The sequence below is a fragment of the Rhinatrema bivittatum genome, chromosome 15 (assembly GCF_901001135.1).
Source record: "Rhinatrema bivittatum chromosome 15, aRhiBiv1.1, whole genome shotgun sequence".
NCBI classification, from domain to species: domain Eukaryota; kingdom Metazoa; phylum Chordata; class Amphibia; order Gymnophiona; family Rhinatrematidae; genus Rhinatrema; species Rhinatrema bivittatum.
The window spans coordinates 60,122,411-60,147,695 of NC_042629.1; the positions used below are offsets into that span (position 1 = coordinate 60,122,411).

The 25,285-nt window shown below is 41.1% G+C and overlaps 1 protein-coding gene across 3 annotated transcripts in view; it reads left to right on the forward strand.

The window, feature by feature from the left end:
* The window catches only part of CDC42 (cell division cycle 42), a 61,108-nt gene continuing 35,823 nt past the window's right edge, over nt 1-25,285 (forward strand). The window contains exon 1 of one of the 3 annotated variants that reach the window (XM_029579312.1): nt 1-152. The gene's annotated coding sequence lies outside the window, so the exon portion shown is untranslated. Of the gene's footprint in view, nt 255-25,285 lie in introns of all 3 variants that reach the window. The other 2 variants (XM_029579310.1, XM_029579311.1) reach the window with 2 other exon arrangements.

Consider the following 25,285-nt stretch of genomic DNA (forward strand, 5'->3'; position numbering starts at 1 on the left):
CGCAGCCATCAGAGGCTGGGCAGTGTGCGTCATCGAAGACGCTTCTTGCGCGGTAACGTCATCACGCTGTGCGGGCGCCCCTGCCTCTTCCCCTAGGAGACCCTGTGCGGAGCTGCCAACGCCCGGTGAGGAGAGTCGAGAGGGGCTGTGAGGTGAGACCGGGGATATTAATAACGATAAGGGTCGTACTGGGACCGTGAGGTAACACCAGAGCTAGAGTTGTAGCGGGTTTGGTAGTAATCCGGCGCTATAAGGTAACGTTGGAATATTTAATAATATCGGGACGGGTGGGGTGGGGGGGATAAGAGGGAGACTGGAGCCTATAATAACACCGGGACCCTGAAGTAGGTGAAAGCGAAGCCAGGTGACGGGAGAGTGGTAGCGCTGCTTATCGGGCCGGTGGTAGGGAGCCGGTCTGATACCGGGGTCGTGGGGCGGAACCGGGGAGAAATGCCCGGGGGAGGGGCGGTGAGATGGAGCCGGAAGTGGCGGATGAGGCCGCGGTGTCCCGCTTCATAGGGCTGAATGGCGGTACTGGTTCGAGCCCGGTTTTGACTGCGCTGTATCGCGCGAGGGGATAACTGGCTCCTTCCTGCTGTATCCCGACAGGGAGGAGCTGGAGTCGCGCTTCGCATTTTCTTGCGTTTCGGAGAACGGCGCAGCGTGAGGCCTAGAGGGTTTGGTCCCGTTATCCTGACTTTATTGTAAATGTGTTAATATACCTGTTCCTCGTGAGTGTGTATGGGGAGGGTGCATGCAGCTCGGTGTGTATTGGGGAGAAGGAAAGGACCATGCCCTGTGGAGGAGGCATGTATATGCCGAGTGTGAGGTGAAAGGGCTATCTTATTTTCTACTGGCACCTCCCTCTGTATATGGAGGGGGGAAGGAGTGCAGTGTCTTATTGTGAAGCCTGTGCATAACCTTGGTGGGTGGGGTGGGGGTGGGACTATTATTAGGCTTGTTGAATCGCAATTCTTGCATAAGTATATCAGTGCAACGCACCTATATTAAAAAATAAACATAAGAACATACCATACATTAAAGCTAAAACTGAGTAATACAAATTATAGATTCAAAATCTAAAACTAAAATTAAAAAATATTTTAAAACAATTCAAATTAAGATAAAAAGATACAAACTTTTTTCTTTATGGGGGCTGTGCCTTTGGTATGAGGGTATATGTGAAGGATGGTGATGTGGGGGTAGGTATGTGTTGTCTTTGGAATGGATATGGTGGTAGATGGAGGGGTTGCACATGTTTCTGGGGGTAGGGATGGGATGGGGGTGGTCTTGCTCGTGTGCCCTTTGGTATGAATGCATGGGACAAGAGCTTTGCTTTTTGTATTGGTGCATGTGCCTTTTTGTATGGGTGTAGAAGGGGAGTAGTAGATGTGCATGTTTATGTATGTGTTTGAAAGCTGCATTGCAGTTTTTATCTGGGGGGGATTACATGCTTTTTTTTGTGTGGTGGGCGGGAGAGGGCAAGGGTTTGCTGAATGTGCCATTTTGCGCATACCTGTTGGGTAAGGGAAGTTTGCCATGCATTCCTTTGTTACACATATTGGGGGAAGGGAGAGATACTGAGTTTGTATTTATTAACATTTGATTTTCCACCTTTCTCAAGATAAGTCATGCAAAGGATTATATACAAATAAAGAAAGTACTGCATGTGGTGATATAAAAATACAGAGGTGTGAGAACATTGGGTAGCATAAAGAATAGAGGTAGGTAAGACAGAGGTACATTTGGCATGTTAGGTAGAAAAAATAAAGTATACAAATAGTAAAGGATGCAAGAAGTGCAATGCATAGGTGGATATATTAAGCTCATTGATAAGATAAACACTTAATATAGGAAAGCAAAGATGAGTTAAGTCTCAGTAGTGGGCTAAAGTATGGGCTTGGTTAGCACAGTTTGAGTTGGGTAGTAGAGGGGAGGAGTTTCTGTTGTGGAAGAGGAAAGGACTGGCTGAATAGCCCATGTTGGAAGTAGGGTGCAAACTCTGTCAAATCTAAAACAAGGGAGTGAGGGGAAGAAGCATGTACGTGGATGTGGGTTATCTGCCTTGTGTGTGTGGCAGGTAGTATGCTTGAAAGAAACGTGTGTGTGGGTTTTGTGTATAGCATATGTACCCTTTTATTGGGAGTCTCTTAAGGAGTCTCTGGAAGAGTGGGAGTATATGTGTGTGTGGTGGGTTTTTTTTTTTAATTTGAGATATTTGTCTCTTGGTTTGGCCTATGTCTAGATGGATTCAGGAGATGGATGGCAGGATGTTAACCCATCATGTGTACAGGTTCTTACTTGGTTTCAGCCAGAATGCTAGGATGGGTACGATCTTCAGTTCATTCAATCAGTTCTTACTTCGACCTTGGCCAAAAAGAAGTTGAAGGGGTTATATATATACTGTGTGTGTAAGGGATGGGTGTGGATTTCACGCAGTATCTCGGAAAGCACCCCTACTTGGTTTGGGCAAATGGTTTATTATGGTATAAGTGAAATCTCTTTCCATTGTTGGTTGAGAGGAATGGGGAATGATTCTTGCAAGGCTAGCTGATGACATCAATTCCTGAATGCATTTTTTCTAGGAAAGTTTGTGTGTGCACTTTGCTGATCCAAATGCAAGATTTTATTTTTGCAGAGAAGATTGCTGTTGAGTAATAAACACATCTTTTACATGTAAAGGCCTAAAGTTGTGTCCTGGTATGAATAACTAAGCATATACATTTTCTTCACAGCCTTTCTTGGAAGGCATATAGTGCAGTCCATTGTACTATGTTTGAGTATTCAATAATTGGTTAGAGAGACATACTGTTAATCTATAGTTAGAAAACATAGCTGCTCAAGTATTAGATGGAGTAAAATGCTTTTTTTGTTTGGCACTAGACATGTAAACATGCTACGGGAAGTGGTTGATTTTTGTGCTGATCAGTTTTTTTAGATGGTTATCTTTGACTTGGTGATTGTGGGGCTGTGGCAGACATTTTGCAAGACTAAATTACATGATAAAGGGAGGGATGGTGTCCATGGATGGGAAGTGAACTTCATAAAATTCAAACACTAGCAGTTCTTCCTGATGCCCAGGTTTGTTGTCAAAACAATGTAATATGTTGAAGTAAATAATTTTAAAAGAAATGCTTCCCCATGGCTCCAAGAAATCCTTTCTTTGTATAATGATTTTAGGCCCTGCTATGTGTATGTAGCTCATATTTACTTAAAGCATTGGATGTTTGCAATATCAATAATGGTGAAAAATCAAATTTCTTATTTTTGTTTTCTTTGTCAAGAGTGCTGTGTATATAAGATGGTGAAAACAGCATTCTGACCAATTTTATACACAGTCATGAGCATTTGCAAAGCAGTATTGTAATGTTAAATTAATAAACCTCTGATCTAATTATATTATTGATGTACTCTATGCCTATTATAAACCTCATACTATGCTGTAACACGCTTTGCTGGAAAAGCGTGAGATAAATGACTGATTTATATTGGAGTGCATGTCTGAAGTTGAAATTGACTCTTCCTTTCTGAAATTGAATATTCCTTAATTTAATGAACTGCTCAGTATTATTGTAACTGATTTCGAATTCTAGGATGAATCTCCTGTTTGCTTTTCTAATGCTAGAAATTATTTTTAGTGTTACTAGTTCTAACTGTAGTTTAAATAGAATATTCTTTGTTCACTAAATTTCTATTAAAAAAAAAAGCAGCTTTTATAGCATTCAAAATGAGCTGCCATGTGAATACATCAATGTAATTAAAATCTTTAATATGATTTTAGTGGCACAGATTTTAGGCAAAAGCCTTGTAGACTTGTAACCACAATTGCTAAACAAATTCTTTCCCCTTCCCCTTTTTCTTTTCGTTCTGTGATCGCTACTGCATATCCACCCATGGTGACGTTAGATGTACAATTATAGCTCAGCTTAGTACAGCCACAATTGCAGCATAAAGAATCTGTTATTTAGACAACATGTAATTCCTATTTCTCATCTCATTCTAGCACTATTTTCTTCAGTTGCTTTCTTGTTCAATATATTTTGACTTAATTCTTGTTTTTATGGTTTTCTTACTTCAATTATTTAATTGATGTGGTATATTTAGGTGCAAAGCTTAACCTTGAAGTGTGCTGGTAGTGTTTGCAGTGCTATGCTGTTAGATATAGGTTAACAGCAGTTCTGAAATAGCTAGGAAGTCTGTGGCTGGGGAAACTTGCAGCTGAAGCTGTTTTTGTGCATGTACCATTTTTTTTCATCCCTATACACTCCATTTACAGAAGGAATCAGGTTTCTATTCAGTGATTCCTTTAGGTATGTAGTAAATGACACAGCTTACATCTCCAAAGTGGTATGGAGAGATACTGTAGGCAAATTAAAAAGTATTGATATGTATGAGGCTGGTATATTGCAGTCAAATCAGAGAATGTGAAGAATGTAGCTATATGTTTAATTTTGGAGACCAAGAGATTTCTTTTCTTAAGCATTTTGGTAGTCAGGACTGTCTCTAAAATCTGGGTGTCAGCATGTTTCTCTGTATTAGTCTGTTCTCTTGTAAATATTTTTGCCTGTATTTAGATTTTTCTATGGATATTCCAGTTTATAAGCATCCAGTCACTTGTATTCTCTTATCTATGTACTTCATGGTTTTGCTTTTTTTTCTGGTGAAATAGATGGCTGCTTTCAGTGTTCAGTGACTAGCTTTTGTCCTGTCTCAACTTGCTCCATGATTGCAGTGTTCCCTTCTTTAATGCATATTGATCTGGCAGCAAGACAGAGTTGGAATAATGTAACTGAACCCTACTGGCAGCCATCTTACATCAATCAATGTAAACGTAAACCACCTTGAAATATGAGGAATTCTACATGTATATAAATTGTTATAGTGATGAAGTATTACAAATGAGGTAAAGTATTACGGTTTGGATGCATCATTTTTTGTTTTTTATATAGTATTTTTAACTGGGCAGTTTCTACATGCTCCTTTTGGCTTCCAGCTAAATTTGAACCGACTTCTGTTGGGCAGTGGTAGCATGAGCCTTCATTGCAACTACTCTAGGGTATTTTTCCTATTATCAGTCCTTTGACGGGAGCCATGGACAGTGATTCCTTCTAGAACCAGATTCACACCTAGTTACAACAGATAGGTGTCACTTGAGTAATAGCTGGGATTTCCTCCTCTTGGGAATGGTGGCTGTTGCCTCTGCCCAGCCCGAGAGTGAAATCCGAGCCAAGAAGTCAAACGTGGGCCTTCTGCATGGCAGTTGGCCAATATTACCTCTAAGCTGGCCTGGCTTACATTGTTGAAAGTTATTTGGTTTATCTGGAATTTGGACTCTGTTTGATTTTTGTTTTTATTTGGTAGTATTTTGCTAACAATGCTTTTGTACTCATCTGTTTTCTTTCTAAAGCACTGTCTTATTCTCTTTGTGTTTTCTGCGGCAAGAGTTGTTCAGTCACAGTAATGTTAGTGATTTGTGGAGTTTGTGTGTTGGCTACATCGGGGAAGCCTCCTGCAAGAAATGAGGAAGCAATTACTAGGTGGGGCTGGCTCTTTTGAAAGGTCAGGTGTAGCTAAAGAAGATTGTGGGGACTTTTTCCCTCTTCTAGATTGGTGGAAGGTCACAAGAGGACCTGAGGAATGGCACAAACCAGAGGAGCAGCAGCAATGGTATGAGTGTGGGTAGAGTATCTGTGAATTGGAGTCTTTGTGATGATAGGGTTGTAGGGCGAAAAGGAGAGTAACAAAGAAACAGCAGCATGAGTTGGGGAGGGAATGGAGGACCCATGTAGTGGCCGTCATAAGAAATAGTCTGTGTTGGGATTTATTTGCAGCACTATTATTAGAGAATGGGGATGGTCTTTTACCCTGTGTGTAGTTCTTTGGGATTTTGTTATGGTCATAACTTATTTCTTCTTAGCCCCCTAATTTTTGTGTTTTATCTAGTGGGCTCTGCTTTAATAAGATGCTTATAAATACATTTTGATAAGCTGTTTTCTAATGTGGTAACATAGTAAATGATAGCACAAAATACCAACGAACCAGTCAAGTTATTCCTGTTCACACTGCCAAGGACATATCCCAGTTGCCAACCATAGAACATGGCTGCCTGATATTCGTTATCTAAAAGTTATTTTTGTTCACTGTTAACACTTTTTAGGTGTTTGAATATCACATTTCCCATTTCTTGCTTCTCTTTTTAAGTTATGCATATTTAGATCCCTAAGTCTCATTTCATTTTGGCTGCCCTTCTCTGTATTGCCTGCATTCTGTCCATCTGGAAGTATGGCCTCCAGAACTGGACACTGTACTCCAGGTGAAGTTTCACCAATGACCAGTATGCTTTCTTTTTTCCTTATAGTTATGCCTCTGCCCATGTATCTTTGAATGCAGGCTCTGCCCACTACCTTGTTGTATTATTTTGCTACCCCGAAATAATATAAGTGGACCCTCAAGATCTTCTCGCCTCTTTTTTTGGACACCAGAGATTCAGCCCTCCATATTATTTCCCTTCCATTGTGTACTGCTCCCTCAAATTTCTGCACCCAAAATGCTTCACTCCATTTTTTTTTTTTTTAAACTTAGCTGCCAAATAGTCAACCTTCCCTAAGATTTCTTAGATCAGTTTTCCTACCATCTACTCTATCAGGCGAGTCCGCTGTGTTGCTGATCTTAGGATCATCTACAAAAGGATAACTTTCTTCCATCATGTTTATAAAGATACTGAACAGAGCTTAACCCCCAGGACAGATCCCAGAGACACTCCACGTATCCAACTTCTTCAGAGTGAATTTCATTTACCATCATACTCTGGCTATCTCTCAATCAGTTTCTAAACCCCCCTAGGTCTTACACTAGTACTTCTCAGTCTATTTATGAGCCTCTTATATACAACACAGTATCACATGCTTTGTTGAAATCCAAGTATACCACATTCAGCGCTTCCCCCAGTCTGAAACTCTGGTCACATAATCAAGGAAGTTGATCACATTTGTCTGACATGATCTCCTTCTGGTAAAACCATGCTGCTCGGATCCCATAATCCACTGGATTCAAGAAGTTTCACTATCCTATCCCTCAATTGTCATTTCCACCACCAAAATCAAACTGAGCCTGTATTTTCCAACCAACCCTGTTACCATTCATATTGTCAAAGATCTATTGAACAGCTCCTTTACTGGACCTGCCAGAATCTGAGTACTCCTACCCTAAGAAGTATCCTATCTCTTTGGCATTTTCAGTCTTTCTAGTCTTGCACAAACTCTCTTTTGTAAATGGTGCATCTGCCTTTTCCAGCTATCTTTTGAAAACTATCTCTTTCCTTCTGATCTTGATTATCTTTTTTAACATAAATATTTATTTCTGATGCTGCTTTTAGTTTTTGCCAACTGTTCTTCCACTTAACTCCTCCCACCCTTCCAGAGCCTCTTTAAGGTATTTCCCATTTTGCTAAAGTTGATATTTTTGTAATCCAGACTTTGAATTTAACAGACTAAGGCCCATTGAGCCCCCCCAACAGGGCTTAATTGGTAGGCAGGAAATGGAATTGGGAAGCAGTGATATGGGTGGGGCCAGGTGTGATCTCTCTCACAGTCTCACTTTCGCTCTGCAGTCAAAACCAGGGTGAGCAGCTCCAATGTTCTTTGTTCTTCTCTGTTTCCTCCAAGGGCTGGGAGCCGTGAATTATCCTTGCAGCTAGTGGCTTAGTTCTGTTTCATAAGAGGAGCCAGAACTGTTATACATCTCCTGGCTCTGCTTCACTTTCTTAAGTCCCAGGAAGAAGATGGCAGAACTCTGTTCTGGGTTGTTCTGTCAGAAATTAAGCCCTCAGTAATGGATACAAAAAGGGATTGAATTAGCACATATTTTAAACCTGTGAGTAGTAGTACCATTCATCAAGACCAGGTTTGAAGTCGTAACAGTTGGCATTTCTGTTCACAACATTGAAACTTGTACTAATTCAAGCCTTTTTTGTGTTTGTTCTTTGCTCTGAGGTGCCTAATTCAGTAGCACTCCTTTCCTTTCATAATACAGAAGAGGGGTAGGGAGAACAAGAGAGGAGGTACTGTATTAGGGAGCAGCGTGAATGTTCACTTATCTATGTACTTCAGGCTCAGCCCCTTCCCTACAGGCTGCCTGGAGGAAAGGGGCTGGAGCAGAATACCCTTGCTGCTCTGCCTCTTAAACCTGAAAAGTGCTTGAACTGCATTCCATCCTGTTCCCTGCCCACCAGATCCCCAGTAATTGATCTGTTATATTTCACTAGCTTTCCAAAGTCTACCTTCAAGAACTTGTCCAACCCTCTTTTGAACCCTGCAATGTCAGTTGCCTTGACCACTTGACACCAATCTATGACCACAGATTACATAGATTGGTGCGCGGAGTGAAAAAGTACTTTGAATGATTTGTTTTAAATCTATTGATTACTAGTTTGATGAAGTGTATCCCCTAGTCCTAATGTTTGAAAGGGTAAATAATTGATCCCTATTTTCCTGTTTCACCCCACTCATGATTTTATAAATTTCCATCAAATTCTTTTTCTTTTCCAGGCCAAAGATCCCTAATCTGTTCAGCCTTTCTCTATAAAGAAGCTTTTCCATTTTCTTTATCACTTTTTGCATCCTTTTCTGTATCTCTTCTATATCCACTATGTTCTTTTTGAGATGGGGTGACCAGAACTGCACACTACTCAAGGGCATTACAATATTCTCAATTTTATTTATTTAAAAACATTTCTATGCTGCCTATAGCACAGTTGTAGGTGGCTTACAGCTGAGAACATACATAAAATATTAAAGCATAGACAAAATGTACAAAGTCTTGTATCATTTGTTCAAGCGGAGACCCATTTTCTGTAGTGGACTGCAAGAGTCTTTATACCAGCTGCATGATATGACCAGTGCATTTGTTGAATCATGGAGTGATTAGATACTTCATATTTACAAGATTAAGATTGACTGTACAAAGGATAAGATCTAATACTGTTGCGTATCAGATAGATACATATACAACTTACAGATAAGTCTATTACTTTTTCTAAATCAAGAGTCCATGATTGTAGATTTAAGCCCCTGAGGCAGCCGTCATAAGCGGCGAAACTCGGCCATAGTCGGGCAATATCATTTTTTTACGTCTCCGTTTCAATAAAGGAATTGGAAAAGACTTAAGGCATCTATCCTTTTTGTATTTCCCAACGGCTTTCATAGATCGCCTACCTTTGTGTGTTTTGGGACCTTGCACTACTGATGTACATTCATAGGAACCTAGTAAGCTTTTTAAAGGATGCAATAAACCCAATTTGTAGTGTTCAGATCTTACAACTGTGTTGATGAGTGGACATTGGTCTTTATCAACTAGAGCTCCCTGGTTCCATGCTGATGAAACAATAGTAATCTTGGCATTTTCAAAGAAAAAATGCAGATTTCTTCAAAATTATAACTTTTTTTTTTTAGGTTTAATGATTATCTGTTGTGTTCCAGCCATTGAGCTTAGCGACAGATACTAACATGGCCAAAAGTGGCAGCCCAGGAGGATGATATTGAAACAAAAAACTGTATATTAGCATATATACGGTACCTTGCACAGAGCCTGGCCAAAAGCTTGCATATAGGGTCCATATAGATGTAAAAGAACATGGCTGATGAGGCTGAGCCCTGGGGGACATCAGTTGTGATAACTTGATGATTTCTGAAATATATCGCTAGCAGCTCCATTGCTATAGCAAAGAGCAGTGGAGACTGAACAGCCCTGCCTAGTTCTTCCACTTTATTGGAAGGCATGGGAGAGAAATTTACTTTCACTTTAAGGGTTCTTAATCAGTCAAGCCAGTGTTTAAAAAAAAAAAAGTACATGGGAATTTTCAAGAAATTGCAGAAGGGAAATTCTGTTTGTATGAATGAGCAAGAAAGCCAGTGTATTTTATTTATTTATTTATTTTTAATTTTTATATACCGAAGTTCTTGTAAGAACTACAAATCACTCCGGTTTACATAAAGCGATGAAATGCCCAAAAAAAAGAAGGGGGCTTTACATTGAACAATAGAACCGAATGCCAATTTAACATAGTAATAAATAAATAGTAGGTGGTATTACACTCCAGTAAAACTTAAGAAAATAAGTACTAAAGATTCTGTTTCTTGCTGGAGAAATTGCAGAGAAAAGGGGAATTTATTTACCTTTTGTTCTGTTCAGAAGTTTTGTCCCAGATATACAAAGTGACAAGGCTATTAATCCCAGTTGATCTGATGGTGATTCCTGTTGGGGTCAATAGATGCTGATAGAATATATGATTATCTGATATAGCATTTCTGTGAAAAATAGTCAACTCTAGTATTATAATGCAGGTAAGAGGGGAGCATATGGAACCAAAGACCAGTGAATGCGGAATAAAACCATCATGATCAGCTGTAAGAAAAAAACAAACCTCAGTTTGACTGAGAGCTTTTGATAGTATCTCACATTTGCATAATTGGCTTGAAACGTACAGAACACACCCTGGATTGATGATTATATATTAAGTTCACCATGAAAATGTGGTAGAATACACTCCATCTGAATTACGAAAATGGACAATCTTGGCATCAATTAGTCAAGATCCAGCAGGGAATGTTTCAAGTCTGTTCTCTTAGCACTCTTGTTTGGCACTGAATCCTTGGGCTATGGCTTTAATTCCAGAGACAGTAATCCACAGATAACATCACATCTATTTGTAGATGATTCTAAACTCCTGTGATAGTCACTTAAACAACTTGGATTAGGGAAGAGATTCTCAGATGACATCAGGAAGACGTTTGGCCTTGACAAATGTACTATGTTGAACTTTCTTAAAAAAATAAAAAAAACTATTCAAAATTGATAACATCTAACTGAAAACTGTAATATAAAGGTAATCAAGCAGGATGCAGTATATAAATATGAGTGGAAGCAGGTTAGCAATCCAACATAAATCATTCAGAGAAAAGATCAGCAAAGAGACTGAAACTGTTATTGAAAAGTGCTTTAATAGCTTAAAATAAAATATAAGCTATCAATCAGCTTGCAACGCCGTCACTCTGATACAGCTTTGGAAATGTAAACTGGCCCAACAAAGATCTCAGAGTTGTATGTAAGAACAGAAAAAATGTCTCTGTTCCCACTGGATAATCTATATAAGAAATATCCTGAGACTATAATCCCAAGAGCAGAAAGAGAAATTGATCTTGGAGAAATAGATTACACACCCAGAGCTACTATCAAAGGCCTCCAGGCATCCTTAAGAACTTTTTGAGTATTTGTGAGTGGCCACAATCATTCTCCATTCTAAAACTTGGAATGAGTAAGAATCTTCCAGCACACAAAGGGAAAGAAGGAACAGGATTTGCAAAACAAGAGAAGACTCTTTAAAGAATCAGATATGCAAATTGGGAAAAACCTATTGTCAGATACAAAAACATGACAGCAGAAAAAGACTGACCCATTTAGTCTGCCCATCCACCCAATTCATTTAGCTTTACAATACTCATCACTCCCTCTGAGATTCCCTGTATTTATCACATGCTTGAAATCAGATAGTTTTTGTTTCCACCTCCACTGTGAGGCCATTCCATGCATCCAGTACTCTCGCTAAAGAAATATTTCCTAAAATTTACTTGTTTACCCTTATCCTGGGACCCCCTTGTTCTAGAACCTCATTTTCATGGAAACTTTTGAGATATTTAAATGTTTAACATAGCTCCTCTAACTCGCCTTACCTTTAGTGTGTACATATTTAGATCTTTAAGTCAATTCCCATATACTTTAAAACAAAGACCATTGACCATTTTAGTAGGCACCCTCTAGAAGGACTCCAACTGATTTATATCCTTTTAAAGGTGAAGTCTCCAGAATTGTAAACAGTATTCCAAATGAGGTCTAACCAGGGACCATATCATCTCCCTTTGCTGCCAAGCGTATTTTTGACTTTTGCTGTCGCTTTCTCCACTTGGCCACTTCAAGATCATCAAATACGATAACACCCCAGATCCTACTCTTCTTTCATGCTTATAATTTCACTCTAATACTGTACCTCTGTCTTGGGTTTTTGTATCTTAAATGCTTTGCTTTGCATTTGTTTAGCATTAAATCTTAGCTTCCAGACATTAGACCATTTTGAGCTTCGCTGGATTCTTTCTCATGTTTTCCACATCTTCCTGGCTGTCCACCCTGTTGCAGATTTTTGTATCGGGCAAAAGGCAAACCTTTTCCGACAATCCTTCTGCAATTTCGCTCATGAAAACGTTGAAAATAACTGGTGCAGGGACTGTTCCCTGAGGCACACTGCTATGTAGTCGGGAAATACAAAGCATTACTGACACCTGACACCGGCATAGCTAAGGTGTGGTGAATCTAAATATGAGAGATTGATAATTGTAGCACAAGACTATGGGCAAAATGTCACAGCCAGCATAGAAAAATGCAGTAAAACAGACATATTCAGATTCTGTAGAATAGAACTAAAAATAGTTGCTCAACTCATTGATGGCTGTGACATGCTGATGGCAGCCTGTATACAGAGAGGCTCTACAAGGTGCCATAGCTTTTCCACTGTAAACTGTATAAACACTATAACATCGTTGTACCCGCAAAGTACTGGGCGGCTCGCAACCCTGAGAGAATTACAGAGAATGAAGAAGTTGTGATCACCTGGGACATTTTCATTCCAAACAGTTAAAAAGCTAAATGCTAGAAAACTAGACATTGTTGTAAAGGAGAAAAATTAATAAAACAGCATTGCTAATAGTGTTGGTATCAAGCATTGATTCTGTGGAACGTATGGAGAGAGAGAGAGAGCGCCATATACTTAGGAATGCAGAAACCAAAAAAGTCAAAGATACAGAAATATTTATTTATTTAGAGTCTTTTTTTATACCAAAGTATAACATTGCCTTCACTCCGGTTTACATTATAAACAACTTAGTACATATTGTATTGGGCATCATTGATCTGATTAAAAACTTCCAGGCGCACCTTGCTATGTTGCCTATGCATACTTATATGCTATGAACTCCAGGAGGTGGCTCACAGTTACAATGCAAGTATTAAGAACATCAATAACTTTGAGAGCTTGAGATGATTCTCAACTTTAACATTTGGCTTAGGACTGCGGTCCATTACTGTCAAGGTGTGCGCAAAACAAACCCATTTGGAAACATTAGATACAGGCGAGATGACCTTAAGCATGTGTGATGTGAACCCTAAAAACAAAGTAACTTCTAAAAATAACGCTGCCCTTTGCAATTTCTACTAAATTGAGAGAGACAAATCAAGGCTTTGCTTTTTTCCTTTCTTTAGCCTCTTTCTGCCCCTTCCACTTTCTCTAGCTTCTTTTGTGTATGTGTATATCAACACTGCTTCATCTTCAGCCGATATAGGGATTTAATCAGGGGGCTTTCTGCAGTGTTGTGCACTTACCAACTGAGCCACTGGGCTAGACAGAAGGAACAAAAATTGGGAAAGCAAAGGGATTTTGGGGATTGTAAGCAGGCATTTTTTTTTTTTTTTTTTTTTTTTAGGAAGCACCTGGCTCTAAAGTTAAAACTGTGTACGTCTTCTTAGTGATAGGATACGGAAGTGAAACATGGACCTGCTGCAGAGAAGTTATGAAGAACATACACACATGCCATATGAGAATTCTGAAGATTAGGTAGAAGGAGTTTATTTCAAATGAACAAGTGCATGAAATGTGAAGTTCCCTGATAGAAGATTTTGTCATATGGAAACAGATTTGTTGATCATATACTCGGAGGGTGATAAATTTAAATGTGGTGGCACAAAATATGGTTACGATGTGAAAAGAGGACAGCTGAGCACCAAGAGAACTCATGCATCATAGTTGCCAACCTTCATATTGAAAATGGTACTTGATGATATAATACTCCTGAATTTGGAAACACTGCTGAAAGCATGTAGTTTACTCTGCTTTCTGTAGGTGATGAGGTCTGACATACTGCACTAGTACACTGTTCCCCAACCTTTTCAGGCCCAAGGTACACCTACATTAACAAAATGTTGTATGGCATACCAGTCTCCACTAAGCAGGCAGTGCAGACATGAAGAGGATTCATACAGCCAAAAGAAAAGCTATGGAAGGAAGCACTGAAAGCCCCACCACCAGTCTATCCTAAATTTTAAAACAGAGGGAGGAAGGAGGCAGAGACACACATGAACCTGTCACTCAGGAGCAGCTCTCTCTGTATGCAAATGCAAGAAAAGAAGAAGTTTGTGTGGTGTGGCCACCCAGTTCAGTTAGGTTCCTCAGCAGCTGTACGTGGCTCCACTGTTGCTGCTGCTCATATTCGGTAACATCCAGTGCTCAGTGTATGCTTTCCCCATCTGTCAGCCTGGAGATATCAGAGGTTGGAAGGACTCCAAAGGAGGTGGCTGAAGAGGGGGGAGGATGAGGAGCTATTGTCTGCACAAAGCAGAGCCTGGCTAACCACACTCTGCATGCTGCTTATTAATTATATCACACTCCAGGCCTCCTGCCATACTTAGAAGAGGCATGCATGATTGCACATGTTCTCAGAAAGAAGCTCCTACATGTTTGAGCCACTGCTGGTCTCTTGTTGCTGCAAGATGCTGAGCAGTGCCCAGGTGCTGATCTGTATCTGAGCATTAGGCATTGGTGATGTCTGTAGGCACACCGGTTGAGGAAACACCACACCAGTAAATTGTAAAGATAATTACAGCGACAGTGTGTGAAGAAAACTTCTTCCTTGCTTCTCTGATCAGTGCTACCATAAGAGGCATATTGCTTTGCATATCCTGCTAAGACTGGTACTTTACTGGTAACACTTAAGTGGAAAGGACATGACTTTTAAAAATTTAGTTTCTTATAGAAAATGTATATCCATTTATAGTGTTGTTATGTTAACCCCTATTAACATGCAAAACCCAGTTGTCATCAAAACTAGAAATGAAGCCTATAACTAAAGAAGAAATTATTCAAAAAAATTGTTAAGGAAGGATTGCTAGTTTCATATAACTTTCAACGTTGTCGCAAACAAGGTCAACAGTTGTATAGTGTTTTTATAATCATAAACTAATCAAACTCTTTTCGTCCTAAATTTTTATTTAAATTTTTTAAATTAAAATTCTTGCAAATTGTCTCTGTAATTTGTCTAAAAAATTGCATTTTTCAAAATGATGTGCTATTTCCCAGTGCTACCAAGCTTGATACGTTTGGATCAATGCAAAATACACTCTCAAATTAAACCATACGCCGACATCCAAATGTAACACTTCTGGTCCTCCTGACGGGGCTTCGTTTCAAACTGAGTCCTTCATCAGGGGATGTTACTTATCTATTTGATGTGTCAAAAGTAATGTCTTTGAACATGTTGACGCAAAATGTTATTTCCCATGGTAAACCCGTCTTTTCCGAGATTCAAAAGCCTGGTTGATGGTGATATTTGAATATGTCATATAATGATAAGCATATTTCTGAAGCGATTGTTGTGCTTTCTTATTGCTGTTTTTTTATTGATAATATTACATAGAATTATTGCATTAAGGCTGTATACACTGTTATGGCCCTTATCTAATGACTAATAAATATTTAATTACTAAAAATGTCAAAGGAGGGTAAAGGTTGTCCTATGTTTATTTCACATTTTCGAAGTTAGACTCGACTGATTACAATCAGATTTATACTAAGTACTCATTACATTACAGTTCTCGTTACACATTTACACTGAAGTCTTCTTTTGTTCATTCTAATAAATGTATAATAAGCTCTCAATATATTTGCAAATTTAGGTAGCTGATCAAGCAGTGGATGAAATGGCTTGTGGTTGAGCCATATAGTCTGTGTTAGACTGATAGAAGTGAATCTGAGTCATTGTCTTTGTCAAAATGGGATCTGAGGGAAAAAGTTGACTTTGCATTTGTCTGCAGTATACATTTGATATTGAACAGTCTGAGGTAGAAATGTCAAAGTAAATGCTTTGGGTATCTCTTGTTAATTGAATTCCTTATTTATTTATTTAGCATTTTTCTATACCGACTTTCCAATAACACAATTATTGATCAATTCGGTTTACATTTTAAACAATAACAACAATGACAAGTAAATGTCTTACAATGAACAGGTCGAATTAACTTGGATTAAGATATATGGGGGTAATAACATAATTAACATGAGCGGTGCCTAATATAGGCTAGAGGCTGGGTTTTAATGATAGTCTGCCAAAGATAATAGACTGCCAAAGATCATGTGATTTCTAGAGAAGATCTATATAGTTCTCTAGCGTGTTACCACTGAGGGGATATTGGCAGGGATATTTCGCAGGTTGATGTTATGGGAAAGCTTGGTTGAATAACCAAGTCTTGAGTCTTTTTTTAAATGTAGTTAATATTTAACCCATTACTTATTATTTAAATTATTTAAATGTAGTTAAATTATTTAAATGTAGTTAGTATTTAACCCATTACTGCATTTGAAAAACTGACCGTGCTCTTTGGACCTTTTTGAATAGAATTTTTTCCAGGAAGTTGCAGCAAAGAAATCTTCCTGAAGCTGTTGGGGAGGTACCCGTACTGGAGAAGGTTTTCATGGGTAATGATTCAGATGGACTGAACCAAATCACGGTAAACCTAGAAGATATGGTAGGCCTGATTGACAAACTGAAGAGTAGTAAATCACCTGGATCGGATGGTATACACCCCAGGGTTCTGAAGGAACTAAAAAATGAAATTTCAGACCTATTAGTAAAAATTTGTAACCTATCATTAAAATCATCCATTGTACCTGAAGACTGGAGGATAGCTAATGTAACCCCAATATTTAAAAAGGGCTCCAGGGGCGATCCGGGAAACTACAGACCGGTTAGACTGACTTCAGTGCCAGGAAAAATAGTGGAAAGTGTTCTAAACATGGAATAAAGTCAGCATGGCTTTACCCAAGGCAAGTCTTGCCTCACAAATCTGCTTCACTTTTTTGAAGGAGGAGTTAAACATGTGGATAAAGGTGAACCAGTAGATGTAGTGTACTTGGATTTTCAGAAGGCGTTTGACAAAGTTCCTCATGAGAGGCTTCTAGGAAAAGTAAAAAGTCATGGGATAGGTGGCGATGTCCTTTCGTGGATTACAAACTGGCTAAAACACAGGAAACAGAGTAGGATTAAATGGACAATTTTCTCAGTGGAAGGGAGTGGGCAGTGGAGTGCTTCAGGGATCTGTATTGGGGCCCTTACTTTTCAATATATTTATAAATGATCTGGAAAGAAATACGATGACTGAGGTAATCAAATTTGCAGATGATACAAAATTGTTCAGAGTAGTTAAATCACAAGCAGATTGTAATAAATTGCAGGAAGACCTTGTGAGGTTGGAAAATTGGGCATCGAAATGGCAGATGAAATTTAATGTGGATAAGTGCAAGGTGATGCATATAGGGAAAAATTACCCATTGCTATAGTTACACAATGTTAGGTTCCATATTAGGTGCTACCACCCAAGAAAGAGATCTAGGCGTCATAGTGGATAACACATTGAAATCGTTGGTTCAGTGTGCTGCAGCAGTCAAAAAAGCAAACAATGTTGGGAATTATTAGAAAGGGAATGGTGAATAAAAGGTCATGCCTCTGTATCGCTCCATGGTGAGGCCACACCTTGAATACTGTGTACAATTCTGGTCGCCGCATCTCAAAAAAGATAAAATTGCAATGGAAGAAGGTACAGAGAAGGCGACCAAAATGATAAGGGGGAATGGAACAGCTCCCCTATGAGGAAAGACAAAAGAAGTTAGGACTTTCAGCTTGGAGAAGAGACGGCTGAGGGGGGGATATGATAGAGGTGTTTAAAATCATGAGAGATCTAGAACGGGTAGATGTGAATCGGTTATTTACTCTTTCGGATAATAGACTAGGGGGCATTCCATGAAGTTAGCATGAGGCACATTTAAAACTAATCGGACAAAGTTCTTTTTCACTCAACGCACAATTAAACTCTGGAATTTGTTGCCAGAGGATGTGGTTAGTGCAGTTAGTATAGCGGTGTTTAAAATAGGATTGGATAAGTTCTTGGAGAAGAAGTCCATTATCTGCTATTAATTAAGTTGACTTAGATAATAACCACCGCTATTACTAGCAGCGGTAACATGGAATAGACTTAGTTTTTGGGGTACTTGCCAGGTTTTTATGGCCTGGATTGGCCACTGTTGGAAACAGGATGCTGGGCTGATGGACCCTTGGTCTGACCCAGTATGGCATGTTCTTATGTTCAATTGAGAACAACATTACCCTCATGCATTTGGACAACTGGAACTATTTATCACTCTAAATTGTGTATTTCCTTAGCATAGACACACCCAGCGGCTGCAAAACTGTTGTACTGCTTTTCTGTGCCAAACTTTGCCCTGTCATAAGCTATTAGTTGTTCTTGTGCTTTGCAGTGTTGATTAAATGGGTGCTGACACATTGTCAGAAGAACTCATTAATAGGTTAGTAATTTGGGCAGTAATTGAGATGAACAGATGTAGTATTTTTGAAGGAGAAAGCGAACACGTTTCCATTCGCTAAACTTAATACTTCTGATGCAGCAGGAGTGGCAGCATTTGCCATTCTAAATGTAGTAGAAATTTAAGACCTGAATTTCCAAAGGTTGGAGTTTTTTTAACTTTGTATCAAAAATCAATTTAGAATATTCAGTGTCTGATAAATTCTCATCTAAGGAAACTCATTTCTTTACCTGTTCTTGTATCTTTTTTCTAATATCTATATATTCTAAAATAATCATAACTATAAATTCACTTTTAAAGAATGACACATACTGATTAGCTTGGGTTTGGGTAATCTATAAGCTGTAACTGACAGCTGTAGGATTACTAGCACTGAACCTAATAGAGGTAGTATTAATTTGGTAGCTCTGTTTAAAGTAAATACTACTAGATGTATTCACAGACATTTTGATAAATGTAAAGCAAATGGCAGTGGTAGTACTGTGGCAAGAAAAAGGAAGCTGTGATGCAGCTCTCTTGCAGGAAATGAAAACAGGATATGCAGAGAGCTTGGGTTTCCTCTGACTAGATGAAGGTGTATTTAATATTGTAAAAAAAAAAAAAAAAAAATTATATATATATATATATATATATATAATTGTGTGTTAACTAGTGCAACCATCCTTATTTTCTTGAAAGTCCTCGTCTTTCCAAGTATTATGTATGCTGAAAATGCCTGGGCATCAGCAGGTTATCATGCTGTCAATTACACAGAGAGATCTGTTCACATATATTGGACACATGGTAACAGGGGTTGAATTAGCACAATTGAAGTTAATTCCCTCTCTGCTAGCAATGGGACACCAGCAGTTGCAAACTTCCAAAACACATCCTGGTGTATGGTTAGCCACATGCACGTGCAAGAACCTTTTGTATAAAGTTGACATTCTTGTAAAGGGACATTACTCTATCCAGGAATTATAACTAAATCATCTTTGGTTTGACTTGAGAGCTCTTTGAAAGATCAAGCATTCTGACTGCTTTCTTTGTCCAGCCAATATTACCCCCCCCCCCCCTTGCTTTCTTCAGGACGGAGGGGCTAGATTTAGGAAGCAGAGTGCTGTTCTGCTCTCTACTCCAGCCTCAGGCTTTCCCCCTCGCATTTCCCTCCTGTTTCTGTGCAGGATGCCTTAAGAGGGGCAGGGTCTCAAGAGTAGGAAGCAGAAGAGGGACGAGACTGAAGGTAGGCACTCTGTAGCCATTTCAGATAATTGATTTTAGGAGGGGGAGCTTTTCTGGTTTGATTGTGCAGCAGGTTGTACATTATGCCCAGCACCAGGCTAATTAGGTTGTTTTATGCAGTTTCTCCCTTGGGAACCTGGGGCACTGCTTACAGCTTTTCATTTTTATCCCAAAATATTCCTTGCCCTTTGAATTCTGACACGGTCAGAGGACTAAGAAATGATACATTTAAAAATGCACTTTGCTTAACAGCTTGGGAAATGTAGGTCAAGTCATTTCTATTAATGGAAATGGGAAAATCATAAAGCTGGCTGCTGTTGATGTGTCAAGTGGGAGCAGAGGTTTAGGTGGAAGGAGGACTTGGGCAGTCAGACCCAGCCTTACAAAAAAGGAAACCCATTATGCCGCCGTTGTGGCCCAGGCAGGCCCCTATGTTTGTTGTTGCATGCTGAAAAATCGAGGAGAGGTAGAATCAGGGAAACCAAGGTATAGGCAGCAAAAATGAGAGTTAAGTGTTTAAGAAAACTGAGGAGGTATAAAGAGGAATAAGGAGCCAAGATAGTTGGAAGGAAACCAAAGAGAGTGAGGAGAGGGAAAAGCAGAAATAGTGAGAAAAGATGAGGGAAGTAGAAATAATAGGAGTTATGGTGAAGGCATTAGGAAAAGAAGGAAAAAGTTAATGCGAGAAACTGATGCTTTTGTAAGTGACAGACTTAGGGAACTGTGTTTTGGTTACAAATTGACTTTTTTTTTTTTAACTCGAGACTTATGTTTTTAGCCTTTCCCATTAGTACTGAACAATATGTAAAAATGAAAAAAAAAACCCTTTAATTTTTGTTCTTTAATTTGTATTTAAGTTGTAAACTACATCAGGATTTCACTTAATCAGTTGCAGTGAGATGAATTTTGGAGATCAGAAAATAGACTCTAAGGAGCACTTGATAGTGCTCCATGCTCTTTTGAACTACTTGTCCAAGATAGAATCAACTTCATGGCTTTCTGAAGTAAATGAGATTCTACCCTATTGTACTTGTTAGCCTTTAAGCTGAAATGCCAGTTTGATTGTATAAATATACCAGCCTGGACTGGCCTGGTAGCTTTGTAACATGGTGTGCACTGCTATAAGGAAGACAAGTCAAAAAATAAAAACTACCAGCCTGAATACTAGCTCTCCCTTATGCATTCCTCTTTCAGTTTGTCTGGAATACTGAGGGTCACAGGGGCTTACCAGACCTTCTGCTGTATGTTCATATCCAAGCTCTACTGCTTAATTTAGTTTCAGTAAGGAAGTATTAGCATTACAGAATTTGACACAAAAGGGTGTTTGAATCCATTGGCAGTTATGAGATGATTATTGCTTTTACTTGTATACAAATTATTTCCCGTCGATAGCAGGGCTGAATTAGCCATGCTGTCATGGGATCTGTCCATCAGGTCCGGGAGGCCGGAGCTTGACAAAGCAGAGGTTGATTTTTGTATCCTCTGCGCCTGCGGTGTGTGTGTTCCCCGCGCAGGCAGATCTACTCTCCTCAGTCTGTTTTTTCCGCGCGCGGGATCGCACGCGGAGCCAAGACTTCCTCATGTCCCAAGAGCGGGTTTAAGCGCTGCCGCTGCAACCGGGTGATGTCGGTCACCGATGGCCATGACCGGTGCTACGGTGGCCTCGGCAGCGCACACGATGTTCAAACTGTGAGTTTTGTGCAAAAATGTCCCCCCAGGGAGAAAAGACAACGGGCCTACAGACTTCAAGAACTCCTAAGCACTCCTGAGGCTTCGGAGGCCCATTCTTCACCGGGACCGGTGAAGAAGATAAAATATTCGGCACCTAAGGCTCTTTCGGATAGCCAGGTAACAGGGGAGCAGGGCACTGCAACCCTTCATAGCCGAAAATCCGATAGTCAAGGCCGGGAGCGAGGCAGATCGCCTCATAGACGTAATGGCGGTTCGTGACATACGACGCCGAGCCTAGGGCCCAGATCACCGCGCCCTATGGGAGACAAGGGGCGAGAAGAGCAGGAACGGCGCCGCACAACCCTAAAGGGGACGGCGCCGGCCCTACACGCCTCCATGGCGCCGGAGAAACAAGGGCACATGGTGGCGCCGAAGGTTAAGGACCCGAAAGACGCGTCTTCCAAGACGCTCCATCGCACGACGCCGAAGATCACGCCGGCGCCGAAAACCATTACGGCGCCGAAACCACATACGGCACCGGACAAACATATGGCGCAAGAAGGCCGCACGGCGCCAGACGACCTAATGGCGCCGAAAAGCAAAAAGACGCCGGGGAGCCATACGGCGCCGAAGAACCAAAAGGAGCCAAGAGGTCACACGGCGCCGAAAAGCCATAAGGCGCCCAAGGGTACCACGGCGCCGAAAAGCCATACGGCGTCGAAGGACCAGCCGGCTCTGAAAAGACAGAAAGAAAAGAAATACCATACGGCGCCTGAGACTCCGCTGAGATCGGAAGGCCAAGCGGCGCCGTTACAAGGGCCGGAGCCGCAAATGGTAATGAAGACACTAGCTTCTTCTAAAGAGGCATTCCTCCTTCCACCCACAACAGCAGACGAAGGAGCAAACAGGATTGTTTGTGTCGTTACCTACTAACAGTGATCCAAAGTTATATTCTTTATCTGTAACAAAAGAAGGGGAGTCACAAACGTAAAAGATCGGACACTCACAGCTCCACTTCACGCAGTTCTCAACATAGGAGGTCAAGTTCCTCTTCACATGACTCCGGAGAACTCATACCCTCTTCACATGTCAGCTTTCTCATCATGGCAAGGGAAGGAAAACGGACATCCAGACCGGGGACTAGACATAAGCATCGAAGTCATAAGGAAATCAGTCCTTCCACGTCTAGATCCTCAAGGTTGTCTCAACGGAAGGACCACGACTCCCCAATATATCTTTCATCCTCGCACCCTTCTCCAGGTTCGGGGGAGGGACGGGAACGCCCACAGCATCCATCTAGTCCTCTGGAAGATCAACAAGGGCAAAAAGCACCAAAAGTGATGACACAGGCCACAAAGGATGCCTTTTGGCAACTGTCACAGTCCTTGTCAGGATTTTACGAAGCCATTCAAACGTCATTTATCATAGACAAGGATAACGCACGCCCCACGCAAGATCAGGGATCTTCGGAACCTTTCGAGGACATTAGTGACAAACAATCTCCCCTCGTAGAACGAGCTATCTCGATTTCTCCAGCAGTTTCGGTATCACATGAGCCTGACGACTCTTTTTCTGATTCCCCTACATCATCCACAGGCTTTCCCTCCGACCCTCCAGAAGGTCAACAGGAGCCATATTCACCTCCGGAAGATCTCTCCTATCCGAAGTTTTTGGAAAAGATTGGAAAGATCCTTCACCTGCAAATTCAAAAAGATCCTGACCCCAGAGCTGAGACGTTGGGGCTTCTAAAAATTTTCGATGTGCCGGGAGAGCCAACCACACTCCCGCCTCATGACCTACTCCACCGACTACTATTTAAGTCGTGGGAAACTCCTCAAACTATACAACCGGTATCCAGGAAATCCGATATTAAGTTTAGGATCAAAAAAGAAGCTCCATATACTATGCAACAACTACCACATGAATCAGTAGTTGTCGAGTCCGCTATGCAGCGGTTTAAGAAGTCAAAAATCCATACTACCTATCCGCCAACTAAGGACAATAGGTATCTGGATGAAGTAGGAAGAAAAATTTACCAAAACTCGATGCTTACCACACGCATTATGCACCACCAGTTTTATATGGTGCAATATTTGTATGACTGCATCCAGGCAACGAAAGGATTCCTTTCGACTGTAAGCGCTCAGACACCTCAAACCCTACATGATATGGAGGAATGTTCCAGACACCTGCTCCGATCAGTCTACGAAGGTATGGAGACCTCCTCAAGAGCTTCCGCAACAGCCATAGCAGCTCGTAGGACGGCATGGCTTCGATCCAGCTCCATCAGAGAGGATGTGCACGGGAAGCTAGCCAACCTTCCCTGTGCAGGTGATCACCTATTTGGAGCGAAGTTACAGGAAACAGTCGGTAAACTTAAAGATGAGGCATTGGCGGTTCAATCCCTTCACACTCAGACACATTATCAGCCGATGAAACGGGCTTATCCTTACCAACGTAGATCCGCCTACGGCAGAAGACCTTTCCGTCAGTATTCAGGATACCGATCTCAAACCTACCAGGCGTATCAGCCTTATCAGAGGCAACAGCATCAACAGCAACAATCTAATCTGCCCCGCAGAGGCAGACCACGCGCGCAGCGCCAACAACCGCAGCAGCAGTCAGCTGCTCCGAAAGCCACTCAGTCTTTTTGAGCCTGCAGCCACCATCACTCACCCCGTCGCCGCCGGGAAGAATCCAAGCCCGTGTTGCCCTTTGGGATCAAATAACATCGGATCAATGGGTATTGGACATTGTAAATCAAGGTTATCGTCTTCAATTTCAGTTCAAACCACATCTCCCACACGTCCTAGCCCTCAGGCCGTCCCGGGACCATCCACAACTCCAGACGGAGATATTACACCTTTGCCAACAGAAAGCAATACTGCGATTACCTTCGAGCAGCTACAATCGAGGATTCTATTCCCCATATTTCCTAATTCCCAAGAAACCGGAGGGCCTTCGACCCATTCTGGATCTCAGGGACCTCAACAAATGTCTGATAAAAGAGAAATTCAAGATGGTATCCCTGAAATCAATCCTACCCTTACTGCAACCCAACGATTGGATGTGTTCCATCGACCTGAAGGATGCATATACTCACATTCCAATCCATCCTTCTTCTTGGCAGTACCTTTGCTTCACTTACAAGCAGCAGCACTACCAATACAGGGTACTTCCCTTCGGGTTATCAGCGGCACCCAGAGTGTTCACCAAGTGCATGGTAGTGGTGGTGGCTCATCTCCGACAACGGGGTATGACAATTTTCCCTTATCTAGACGACTGGCTAGTAGTAGCGCCATCACAGGACCGCCTTCTCTGCCATCTCAGTCAAATACTTCATTGTTTGCAGCAACTGGGGTTAGTGGTCAATTTCAAGAAGTCTCACCTAACACCGACACAACAACTACAATTCATAGGAGCGCATCTGGATACCACCCAATCCAGGGCATATCTGCCACAGGACCGCCAAATGCAAATGCAGAAGCTTCTGCACGACCTCTTACCGAGACCAGCCTCATCGGCCAGGCAAATCCTAGTTCTTCTTGGCCACATGGCAGCCGCCAATTTCTTAGTGCCGAACACCAAGTTACACATGAGACGGCTACAGTGGGGACTCAAACGACAATGGAGTCAACACTCCCAACCACTCACACAGGCAATTGCCCTCACCGCAGAAATGAAGAGAGATGTAACCTGGTGGCTCCTCCCGTCCACATTAGTGAAGGGAGCTTTATTCAGACAACCAATGCACGATTCAGTTCTAACCACAGACGCCTCTCGGAAAGGTTGGGGGGCACATCTAGAGGTGCACGAGACACAAGGTCTTTGGTCACCAACGGGACAAACGATGCAGATAAATTTACTGGAGCTTCGAGCGATTCGCAACGCTCTTCAGGCTTTTCAGCAATTTCTGAAAGG